We start from the raw sequence: 11,715 nt of genomic DNA, 5'->3' as shown, positions 1-11,715 counted from the left end.
GTTTTATTAGTTTTCCTTAATGCAAAACTGCTTTACAAAGTTATTTAATTTTTGTCTCATATTTCTTTAATTGGTCTTTGCAAGCAAACAACAATTCAGTTCAGTAATGCTTCCTCCCATCCCCCTCCACTACCTCCCACAAACATAGAGAGAGAGGCAAGTCCCCCTGATATAGCACTTTAAATATAAGAGAAAATAAGGACCAGTGCATGGCTCACAGACAAAGTAAGCAGGCTGCTCAATCACAACAAGAGTACGATAGTTCCACGCAAAAAAGAAGAGAACAAAATAGACAGTTTGCCAAATACAAGTCCAAATCGAGAGTATGGTCATCACAGACTTCCTGTTAGAAAGAGAGGGAAGACAATTCTTATGACGAGGAGGCCTCACACACATATTTGTGTCATGCTTTATCATTGGCAACCTCTCTCCATCCTGGTAGGATATCACCACCAGGGTGAACCCAACCTCCTTCCTGCACATAAACAATCGTTAAAAAAATGGCGCAAAGCAGCACACATAGAAGTTACAAAGCACCATTCTGGATAGTTTATGTGCAGGAAGGGACACCGTCCTGCACATAAACAATCATTCTTTCAACACAGGCACCCTTGCAGTATGGCAGCTGAATTCAGTGCCAGTGCTAGGAAAAACGCAGGGTTGCACCGAATTGTTGAAATTACAATGCATCCCTGCATTTTCAGAATGCCGGATCGCAGGTTAACTATTTTGGCTTAACGTCGCTCTCCGACATTCTTTTGTAAATATGCCCCTAACTGCATTTTTGACTTCTATGTCCCGTTTGGCAGCCTTTTCCATAACACCCTCTCAGGTTGTGTGTTGGATTGGGAATTATAAAGAGATGTTCTCACATGTTGGGTGCCCCACTTGGTCAAAAACGTTTTTGGGGAGTCCGTTGGGCACCATTGTTCATCATGGTACAAGAGGACTCCCCTTCATTACAAAATATGTCATTGAGCATTTTGATGGTGCTAGAAATAGTATTGGTACTCAAAAATACTACTCATAACCCCTTGGAATAAATGAACATCAGCCAGTACAACTACATACTATTGATATCCCAGCTGACACCACCCACTTTAAGCCTTCACCCACCCTCCTTAAACAGCTTGCACTCAACCATCCTTTTTATGTCTCGCCTACGCAGCGCGTATGCACCGCTTAGGAAACAGACCTTTAGAAATTGGCACAGCTTCCAATGGCAACGCATGCACGTCTGGCAATTCACTTGCGGGAGCGAGCAGCTGGCGCCATATGTTATCAATTAAATATTATCGCTCCTGCAAGGGAATCGCGCAGGTCCCCTCCTCTCTCCCCTCCCCCTGCTGCCACGCGAGGCGCGCTCGCTTGTGCTTGTTTTCTTGGCCGGTGCATGCCTTAACTCTTTCCACCCAATGCAATGCCTTTTCTGCGAGACGATGCTGTCCCCCACTCCACCCTTTATCCTTAGTCTTGTTCTGTTTGTTCGCTTTTTCTATGTCCCGGTCCGTGTCCATTAGTCCACATCTACCCCAGTAACCTTTTAACTGCTTCCCTCCGCATTGCCTCACCCCACCCCATGCCTGTATCACTGAACTCCCTCTACCACGCTCCCTCTCACGGTGTACACCCGTCTCTCGGCACCCATCCTATTGTGTATGTTTCACCAATCTTTGTGTTTCTTTCTTTGTATTCACCACGGCGCTTCCCATTCTCTCCGGGTTGTCCCTCCATTAGTGCTCAACTCTCTTCAGTTTGTCTCTTTCTTTTGTTTGCATGTCTTGCTTTGCTTACTTTGCTGACCTTACTTCATATTTTCTCTAGGCCATCTCCTGTTTTCAATTGCTCCCCTTTAATCTCCCCGGAATCAATTGGCTCCTTACGGGGCCAGTCCATTACATTTCCCTATCTGCGACCATCTTTAACAGTCCCCCCTAATCTTTGTGCAAAACAGCACTGTTGTCCGGAGAAGAAAGCGAAACATTTCGATGAGGTAGACCTCCAGGCCTGTAGCCCCAGCCCGGCGAGCCCAGCCCACGGCAGGTCAGAAGGGGCCAAAGGAAGGTCTATTAGCCCAACAGTGGTTGCGCCGTGCGCCTAGTGCACGCGCCAATTCGCCGTGTATTGAAGGTAGCTTATTTACAAACCCCTGGCCCGCCAGGGCATCACTTTAAAATGGAAATAAGTGATGTACCACCGGCGCACGGGGCTTGTAAATAAGCCCCCATGTATTTAAAACGAAAACTGAGAAAACTCTACGTTTTAAGTTAATATAAAAGCTCTGCACTTTCCCAGCAGCACCATAAGCAGAACCCCGTGAACGGAACATTTATGATATGACAGGCCTTCCAATGTGATGTCACGGGCTCCAGGGTACGTGCAGAGGGGAGGTCTCAGCCGCAGCAGAGAGAAAAGGAGAGGCCACTGATGGGAAAGAAAGTCGGGTAGGATGGGATCATATTTTAGTTTCATCAAAGGATCATTTTGTGATTAAATAGTTTGTTTTTAGGAAATGTAATTAAATCGTGTCTTGCCTGCCCCCACATTAAACAGAAACGTACGGAATCACCCGTAAACCGATGACGTGTGTTGGATAACATGTTGAAAGTCTCCATTGTGACGTGTCCTTGGTATAGAAGGCTGGTAACCAGGCACTGCAGCAGTGCACGCATGGACACCAGAGAGGGAGGACCGCTGCTGGCGACTCGAGCTGAGGCCAGCAAGTGTACGAATTTTGGGGCAGCAGCCTCCCCTCCTCCCCCCCTCAAACACGGGGCCAAAGTGCTAGCTACGCCACTGGTACGAAGTTGCAGGGGGCCTATCAGGTTCCAAAAAGGAAGGGAAAGAATGGGTTTAAGGGCAAAAGGTGAGTAAATAAACCAAGCGAAAAGTGAACTAAAATCCGTCATGAAACCGAACAGAAAACTAACTTGAAACTGACTTGAAACTGGCTTGAAACTCCAATTCCCTCCCTTTTCCTTCAGATCAACTTCCCTGCGCCCTCCCTATTCACTGCCCTCCCCTGCCCTTCTTTTCCCTCTTATCTATCCCTTTCTCTCTTGCTTTCTATTCCCTTACGTTTTGTCCTTCTCTTCCTTACATTCTTATCTCTCCTCTTCTCTTGTCCCTTTTCTTCCCAACCATTACTTTCTCCCCTACTTCTTCTATCCTTTACTGTTCTGTCACACCTTCCTCTCCTTACCTGTGCCTTTCAGCTTCCCTTCCCCCTCACAATCTTTCTTCCCTTCCCATCTCTTTCCATCTCCTATCCTCTCCCCTCCAACCACCCTACCCCACCCCTGCCTTCCTTTGACACCCTTCTTTTCTTTCTCTCCCTTCTCTTACCTCACCCTTCCCTTCCCTCACCGACCCCTCACCCATCCTTTCTCATTTCCATTCCAGCTCTTTCCCCTTCCCTTCCCCCTCGCCCTCTCTTCCCCTTCTCTTCCCATCTCTTTCCATCACCATTCCTTACCCTTCACCATCACCATCACCTCCCCCTTTCCTTACCTTCCCCATTACCTTGCCTTCATAATCCCATTATCTTCACCACCCCCACACTCCACTTCCCTTTCCCTTCCCTCTCCTCCTGCCCTTCCAACCCCTACCCTTCCTTCATTTACTTCCCCCATCCTTCCCTTTCCCTTTTCTTCCCTTCTGTTCCCCTCCGCACCCTCCCACTCCCTACCCTACTACCCTTCCTGTTCCTTCATACCCCACCGCTTCCCTTTCCCTCCGCTCCCCTAAGCACCCCTCCATTCCGTTCCCTTCCCTCCCTTCCTTTCCCTTACCTTCCCATTTCCTTCCCTTTCCCATTCCCTTTCCCTTACATTTTCATTCTATTCCCTTTCCTTCACCTTTTCCTTCCGTTCCCATCCTTCAGCCTCCCTCTTTCCCTTTCCCATCCTCTCCCCATTCCCCTTCACCATCCCCTCCCCCTCCCTCCTCTTTCCCTTCACCCTCTTCCTTTCCCCTCCTCTTCTTCCCTCTCCTTTCCATCCCATCCCTTACCTTCCCTTCCTTTATCCTTCTTTTCCGTTCGACCTTCCCTTCCCTATTCCTCACATGTTTCTTTCTTACCCATCCTTCACCCTTCCCCTTCCTCTTCCCATTCCTATTCCTCTCCCATCCCCCTTCCCCATCTCCTACCCATTCCCCTTCACCATCCCCTTCCCCTCTCCTTTCCCCCCTCCCCTTCTTCCCTTCCCTTCCCATCCCTTCCCTACCCTTCCTTCACCCTTCCACCTTCCCTTACCCTCCCTTCCTCTGCCTTTCTGTCCATTCCCTTCCCTTTCCATCCTCTCTTCTCCCACCTACTCCCAACCCCACCCCACATCTGCCTTCACTTCCCATCTTCCATTCCCATCCCCTTCCCTTCCCTCTCCCCCTTAACTCTCCATCACACCCTTTTCCCCTTTGGTTTCCCTTCCCCTTCACTGTTTCCCATCCCTTGCTTTCCCCTCTCCTTCCGTCTTGTTCCTTCAATTCTCTTCCACTCACCCACCTCCTCTTCCTCCTCGCTTTCTTTCCCTTCCTTCCCCATCTCTCTCTTCCATATCCTTCCCTTCTCTATCCCTTATCCTTCCCTTCTCCTTTCCCATGACCATTCCTTGACCTTTTCCTTCCCTTTCTCTCCCCTTACCTCTACCCCCTCCCTCTCCTTTACCCTTCCCTCCCCTTTACGTCTCTCTTCCCTTCACCTTCCTTTCCACTAAACCTTCCCTTCCCCTCCTTCCCGTCCCTTCTTCCGTTCCCTTCCCTTCCATTCTCTTCCCTTCCCCTACTCTCCCTTTCTTTTCCTTTCCTTTCCTTATCTTCCCTTCCCTTCATCTTTCCTTTTTCCTTCCACTTTCATCTCCCCTTCTTCCCTTTCCTTCATTCCTTCTTTTCTATGTCCTACGTCTTTCTTTCCATGCTCTTCCTTATCCACTTTTCCCTCTCTTCCTCAAGTTCATATCTCTCCACTTCTGTCCGCCTCTCCCCCTTTCCATTTCCCTTTCCTTCCATTACTTTTTTTCCCTAACTCTTCTATCCTCACTCCTTCTGTCACCCTTTCCTTTCCCTTTCCTTCCCCCACCCTTCCTTTTTCCTCCCCTTCACTTTTCCCTTTCTTTCCCCCTCCCTCCTCTCCCCTCCCCTTTCCTTTTCCATCCATCTCTTCCCTTCCATTTGCCCTCTCCCTCCACCTCCCCTTCTTCCCTTCCCTTCTCTACTCTTCCCTTTCCATCCCATCCATTTCTATTGGCTGCCGATAGAAACACAAGCCTCGACCACCTCATACATTTTGGATTTTCCTGGACCTTTTCTGACCTATGGGCGCACGTTGTTTTACGAGTGTCTGTTTACATTAGCAGCTTCCTGAACATTTTTCAAGATTTCCCTTGTTATTAGTGCGTTTACATCCTGTTTTACATGCCCGTCTACACTTTTCTCACCACGAGGAATGGTTTTCCCCTGACAAAGGGGCCTGTCTGTCCCGAAATGCATCGGGCCGTGCTTTAAAAAAATTTGGATGGACTAAAACATTGGAAAATTTTCTGTTATTGCATTTTTTTACCTTTTTATGGACCTATTCATTGTATGATTATTGTCTCAATACGAAGGCACTCTTAAGTACCTTATGCTGTGTTATATTGTGAACAACATGTGTGTAAATCCTCTTTATGAACTCGAGTATAAATTTCAGTTAAGGTCACTATGTTGAATTTCTTTATCTTGTTGATTTGATCTGAATGATAGGTTTGCAGCATACAAACCAAGTGAACAGTGCATGGTACTTAGCAGGTTTTCCTGCTACACTTTTCTAGCACACACTGAAATACAACTCTCCTTCCTAGTCCCTTTACATACCATTTCCACACCAGTTTTTATAACCTCATCATTGCTCAGGCTGAAATACACGGCTCTTTCATAATGGCATCACCAAGACCTACCATCACCTCAGAGACACTGGTAACAACATAATTCACCTCAAAGATATCACTCCAAATCAGAGCCCTTGCCTATCACTAACAAGCTTAAACACTGGGACAACTCCCTTGGTGTCCAAATCTGGTCTCCTCAGACCGTAATTTGACTTTCATTCTGGACTCTAGGCTTACTCTGTAGTGTCAGAATAATAAAGTTACTCAAACTTTTTTTTGTTATCAACTAAGAGTTTTGTAACTATTCCTCCTTTTTTTCTGTTTCTTCTACAAAATTGTGGTAGTAAACGATTGTATGTATTGCATGCATGCTAAATCGAATCCGATTATGTTGGTGTCCATCCTAAATGTATTGACCATCTCCAAACATCAAAAATGCCTAAGTAAGATCAATCTTAAATTTCAAAAAGTTTGTCTCCAGTCATCTTCATCAGCTTCATTGGTTACCATTGAGAAAAATAATTATTTTGTAACTTTCTGTATAATGCATAAAATCGACTATGGCATAGGACACAAATTGCTACAAAATAAAGCTAAAAACGTGTACCACAGATCCTCGATCAAACGCTACTTTCGAAGTTCCCTGCCTCAATTACAAGAAATGGGTTGTCAGAGTATTCAGGATACTGGGTGCAACCTTTTGGTTCTCAATTCCCATGAGAGTTGAGCTCAAAGAGGGCTGGACTGGTCGTATCCGGCACTGGGCATTTCCCCGGTAGGACGGTTTTGTCACTGGTGGCTGGTTTTGCAGCAGTGCTGCAATATCGCCCCCGGTGACGAAAGCGGGAGTGGTGCTTCTTGCCCGTTCCCAGGGTTGGTCGAGCAGCAATCTGCCAGGACTGGTTGCTGTTCCCAGTCCTGCCATGAGCCCAAACCTCACTAATAAAGTTCAGGAAATGTTTAAAGACCTGCATCTTACCACTAATCATTTAATGCCTGATCCCTGCTAGAGCAGAACCTATTATGGACTTTTTATTGCCCAGAAACTCCTCTGGAATAATAGCCACGATTTATAAAGCCAAATACAGAAATATGTGTCTCACTAGAATCAGGTAATCGAGAAAAGCAATCAGCCATCCGATTTCTCCAACCTAGAATATACTCATTCATTGTTAACATTTTGTAATTTGTTTGGTAACCTAGCTAACCTTGTAGAACTATTATTAACACCACCTGATTTCAAAATTCTTAACAGTGGTATGTGGCCCATCTAGAAAATGACTTTTAGCCCAATATATACGTCCTAAAACGCACTATCGACCATGCTGCAGCCAACACTTCCCTATCAATAATTGAACAATTTCTTTCAGTTTTAGTCAAGGATCGGGAAGTGAAAGCTGCAGTTTTCTCTCTTCTGTCATGAACTTGAGGATGAATCGCCCCTGTCCTTGTGTCACTGGCATCGACCGAAAAGACAGCCCTCCCATGAGTGTCAAAAGGAGTCAAGATGCCTGCAGCATCAATCGCCACCTCGTTGGCATCAAAAGTTGTCTGCTGTGCTTCTTCCCAAGCCAAGGTGACCCACAACAAACTTTGCACAACTATTCTTAGCCCCGCACGGTTTCAGAATTCTTAACAGTGGTGTGTGGTCTGCACGGATCATGGGGCATATTTACAAGCAGGCGATAAAAAATTATCGACACTTTTGCGGCCGTTTTCGGCCGAAAAGCGGCGATAATTTTATTGCCTAATTAGCAAGGCCACGCTAACGCGTGAAACCTTGCTTTAGCGTCAGGATTCCTAACATCCAGCTTTGCATCTCTAACAGGCGGGCAACTAGAGCCAAATTTCGGGGGGGGCTGAAAAAGATTTCGGGGGGGGCTAAGTCTTCCGGCCATAGGCAGAGTGGCTGTAAGAAGGGGCGAAAACACAACAAAAGCCTCATTAACGAGTAAATGGTCTTTTAAAGACCCGTGAAGTACTCTGGTGCGGCTGCAATTAGACGGACGCCAGCCCGCGAGGCTGTCTCAGCCGGGCTGTCACACACGACGGGGGGGCTAAGTTTGTGAGTCCCTATCAGCAAGCTAATGCCACATTGTGTGAGATTATCGCTGGGTCTCCAGCGATAATCTCATGTTAGGCAGTTAGCGTGAGGATTTTTATCGCTGAGGAGATAAGCGTTGCTAATAGCACGCTATCTCAGCGATAAAAATCCACGTTACCCGGCGATAATTATCCTCACGCTAAGAGCGCTGAGCGATAACTATCGCCGGGTGTTGCTGATATGCCCCTATGACCTTTAGGCCCCGTAGGTAAAGTCCCTTCACGTCAAATGAAATTATTCAGGAAATGACGTTCCCCCCAATTTTTTTCTCTCTCTTTATTATTTGTCCTGAGACATTGTCATGCGTTTGTCTGGGACAGCACACCATGCAAAGAATCACCATCACTACGTCAAAGCCGTCATTGTGTCATTCATGGCTGGACTTCTAATATCAAGGATACCTCCCATGTCAACTTGGTAGGCACCTCCATACCGCAAGAAGCGCTATGCTATGGATGGACGGCAGTATGCCAAGAAATGCTCCATCATTATGCATATGGTTTGGCTATGGGACCACGGAGGTGCTCCTTGAATGCCAAAGAGACAGGAGATGCAATGCATGTAAGGGTCCAAGAATGTAAGGTGTCATGAATGCAAGGGGACAAGAATGTAAGGGGCCAAGAATGCAAGGTGTCATGAATGCAAGGGGCCAAGAATGTAAGGTGTCATGAATGCACGGGGACAAGAATGTAAGGTGTCATGAATGCAAGGGGACAAGAATGTAAGGGGCCAAGAATGTAAGGGGCCAAGAATGTAAGGTGTCATGAATGCAAGGGGACAAGAATGTAAGGGGCTAAGAATGTGAGGGGCCAAGAATGTAAGGTGTCATGAATGCAAGGGGACAAGAACGTAAGGAGCTAAGAATGTAAGGTGTCATGAATGCAAGGGGACAAGAATGTAAGGGGCTAAGAATGTAAGGGGCCAAGAATGTAAGGTGTCATGAATGCAAGGGAACAATAATGTAAGAGGCCAAGAATGTATGGGGCCAAGAATGTAAGGTTCCATGTATGCAAGGGGACACGAATGTAAGGTTCCATGAATGCAAGGGGACAAGAATGTAAGGTGCCAAGAATGTACGGTTCCATGAATGCAAAGGGACAAGAATGTAAGGTGCCAAGAATGTAAGGTGCCAAGAATGCAAGGGGACAAGAATGTAAGGTGCCAAGAATGCAAGTGCCAAGAATGTAAGGTGCCAAGAATGCAAGGTGCCAAGAATGCAAGGTGCCAAGAATGTAAGGTGCCAAGAATGCAAGGTGCCAAGAATGTGAGGGGCCAAGAATGTAAGAGGCCAAGAATGTAAGGTGACAAGAATGTAAGGTGCCATGAATGCAAGGTGCCAAGAATGTAAATGGACAAGAATGTAAGGTGCCAATAATACAAGGTGCCAAGAATGTAAGGTGCCAAGAATACAAGGTGCCAAGAATGTAAGGTAGCACAACCGCAAACCAGAGTCACTGACGTGTGGCTATTATTGCATAGCAGCAACAATTATGAGAAACTATCTCGCATTACATTCCCCCTCCCACTTATATCATTACCCCTGCATTTACTGATTACTGTCTGTACAATCCCAAACAGGTACACATAAATCATTTGTCAGTTGCCAAACACATACACAGAGGCAACATGCAAATGCACATGCTACACACAAAAGCACAAGTACATGTACATATAAATGCATACTCACAACTACGAATACACACATGCACACACTTTATGAGGGTCTCAAAGCAAGCCTTGCGTTGATGCAGCATCGAAATAAGCCTCCTAATATTTACTAATGTCAATTAATAGCAGTGATCAGAGATCAAACAATTCTAGGAATGGTCTCTAAGGGGCAGCCGAGACAAAGTGTTTTTTTTACCTGCGTTTAGAAATGATAGACTGCTGTAATTAAAGAGCTGTCCTCTAGATGGAGCAAAAACCAAACATATGAAGTTATCATGCACACATTATTGTTCAGGTTCTCCATCCGTGATGTAGAATGTGTGCGACCTTAAAGAAGGGTGAACAGGTCAATCCCTGCCAGCGAGGGTTAGATTGCTAATGCTGAACAGGAGGGCAACTAGAGCCAAATTTCGGGGGGGGGGCTGAAAAAATTTCGGGGGGGGCTAAGTCTTCCAGCCATAGGCAGAGCGGCTGTAAAAAGGGGTGAAAATACCACAAAAGCCTCATTAACGAGTAAATGGTCTTTTAAAGACCTGTGAAGTACTCGGGTGCGGCTGCAATTAGACGGATGCGGCTGCAATTAGACGGATGCCAGCCCGCGAGGCTGTCTCAGCCGGGCTGACACACATGACGGGGGGGGCTGAAGCCCGGTGAGCCCAATGGGTGTTGCGCGCCTGATGCTGAATAACATTCAAAGTCCTGTGGTTTTACATTGGAGGACAGTGTAAGAAAATGACTCGGGTGCTAAGCTGAAGGTACATTTTACAGGTTTTATATTTTGTGGGGCTAAACCGGTATAATGGCCAACCACAGAGGTCGACTCCAACAGCACAGTGTTAGCCATAATTTCAGTGTACATGTCTACATGGGAGCCAGATACTGACACTGTGCCACGTGACCTTTTCTGTTTGAAAGCAGTCAAACAAAAATAGGGTCGCTGGCAGCTTGGGGAGGGAGTGGCAGTCAGTAAGTGGGCAACAGCTACAAATGATGGTGCGGAGACTGAAGCACTCTCGTCGCCACTCACAAGGTGGAAAGGTTTAACAAAGACGCAGAGCGCAGGCACTCACAGTTCACCAGGTCATCGTGTCGCTTGAGTAAAACACAGCGCGGTGAGCCATTCTTGACTGTGCCTATTTATGTTCAGATTTGGAACCTACTGACACATGCTGTGAAGCCTTACAGGACTGATTGTTACACAGAACACACCATCCTCCTTGAAGGCTTAGGTGATTTGCTGGCTTACAGTCCACCAGGCTTCCTGGTTCTAGATAGTAAACAGGCATTGTGCCTATTCGTTAGAGGGTTAAGGAAACCTTCATTTCGGGCCGTATTTTGAACAGAATTACAAAAAGTCACAACATCTTGACAGGGTAGGCATGTTAGCTCTGAGCATGTTTAGATTGTAGCCCACCAGGCAGCGCAGCTGTGTGGTATGCGAAAGACATCTTGGGGAGTTTCAGAAAGTTGACCTTGAAATGCATTCTGCCCGTTGCTTGCCATTGGCTGTGTGGTTTGTAACTCACGTTTTCTTGCTTCCTATTTGCAGGCTTAGGCCCCAAACGTTCACTTACTCCCTCCCACGCTAAAACCTTATTTACCAGTATTCCGAGAGCTCCCTTTCTGTACACAGGCCTGTAAATCTTGTTCTTATCTTGTCACATTTGCTGTCCATTCAAGACAGAGGTCAAATGTCAAGCTGTGTCTTCCAAAAAGCTTGTGCTTTTGGCTGACTTCAAAGTGAGAGCGTTTATAGGAAAGAGAGATGTAGATTAGTCTCTGCGTGGAGCCCACTGGTGCCCCTCCTATGCCTCATTTACCAGGCTGTAACATAACCCTTAAATAGCCATCATGTAACATGCAGATGACAGATTTTTTTTAACACACAGAGAGATAAGTGACTTGCCCTGAATCATAGGATGTTGTAGTGGCGACGCTGTCCCTACTTTTTAGGTCTCTGAGAGGGCTCCAAAAAGTGCTACCAGGCCAGCCTAGACCTACAGTGCATGTGCGCAGCCACGCGCGCCGCGCTTGACGCGAGTACTTTCACTTTCACAGCCGCTTTGATGTTTGATCCCG

This window comes from Triturus cristatus, chromosome 6, assembly GCF_964204655.1.
Source record: "Triturus cristatus chromosome 6, aTriCri1.1, whole genome shotgun sequence".
Classification (NCBI taxonomy): domain Eukaryota; kingdom Metazoa; phylum Chordata; class Amphibia; order Caudata; family Salamandridae; genus Triturus; species Triturus cristatus.
The sequence above is the reverse complement of the archived record's forward strand: the minus strand, read 5'-3'. Positions refer to the sequence as shown.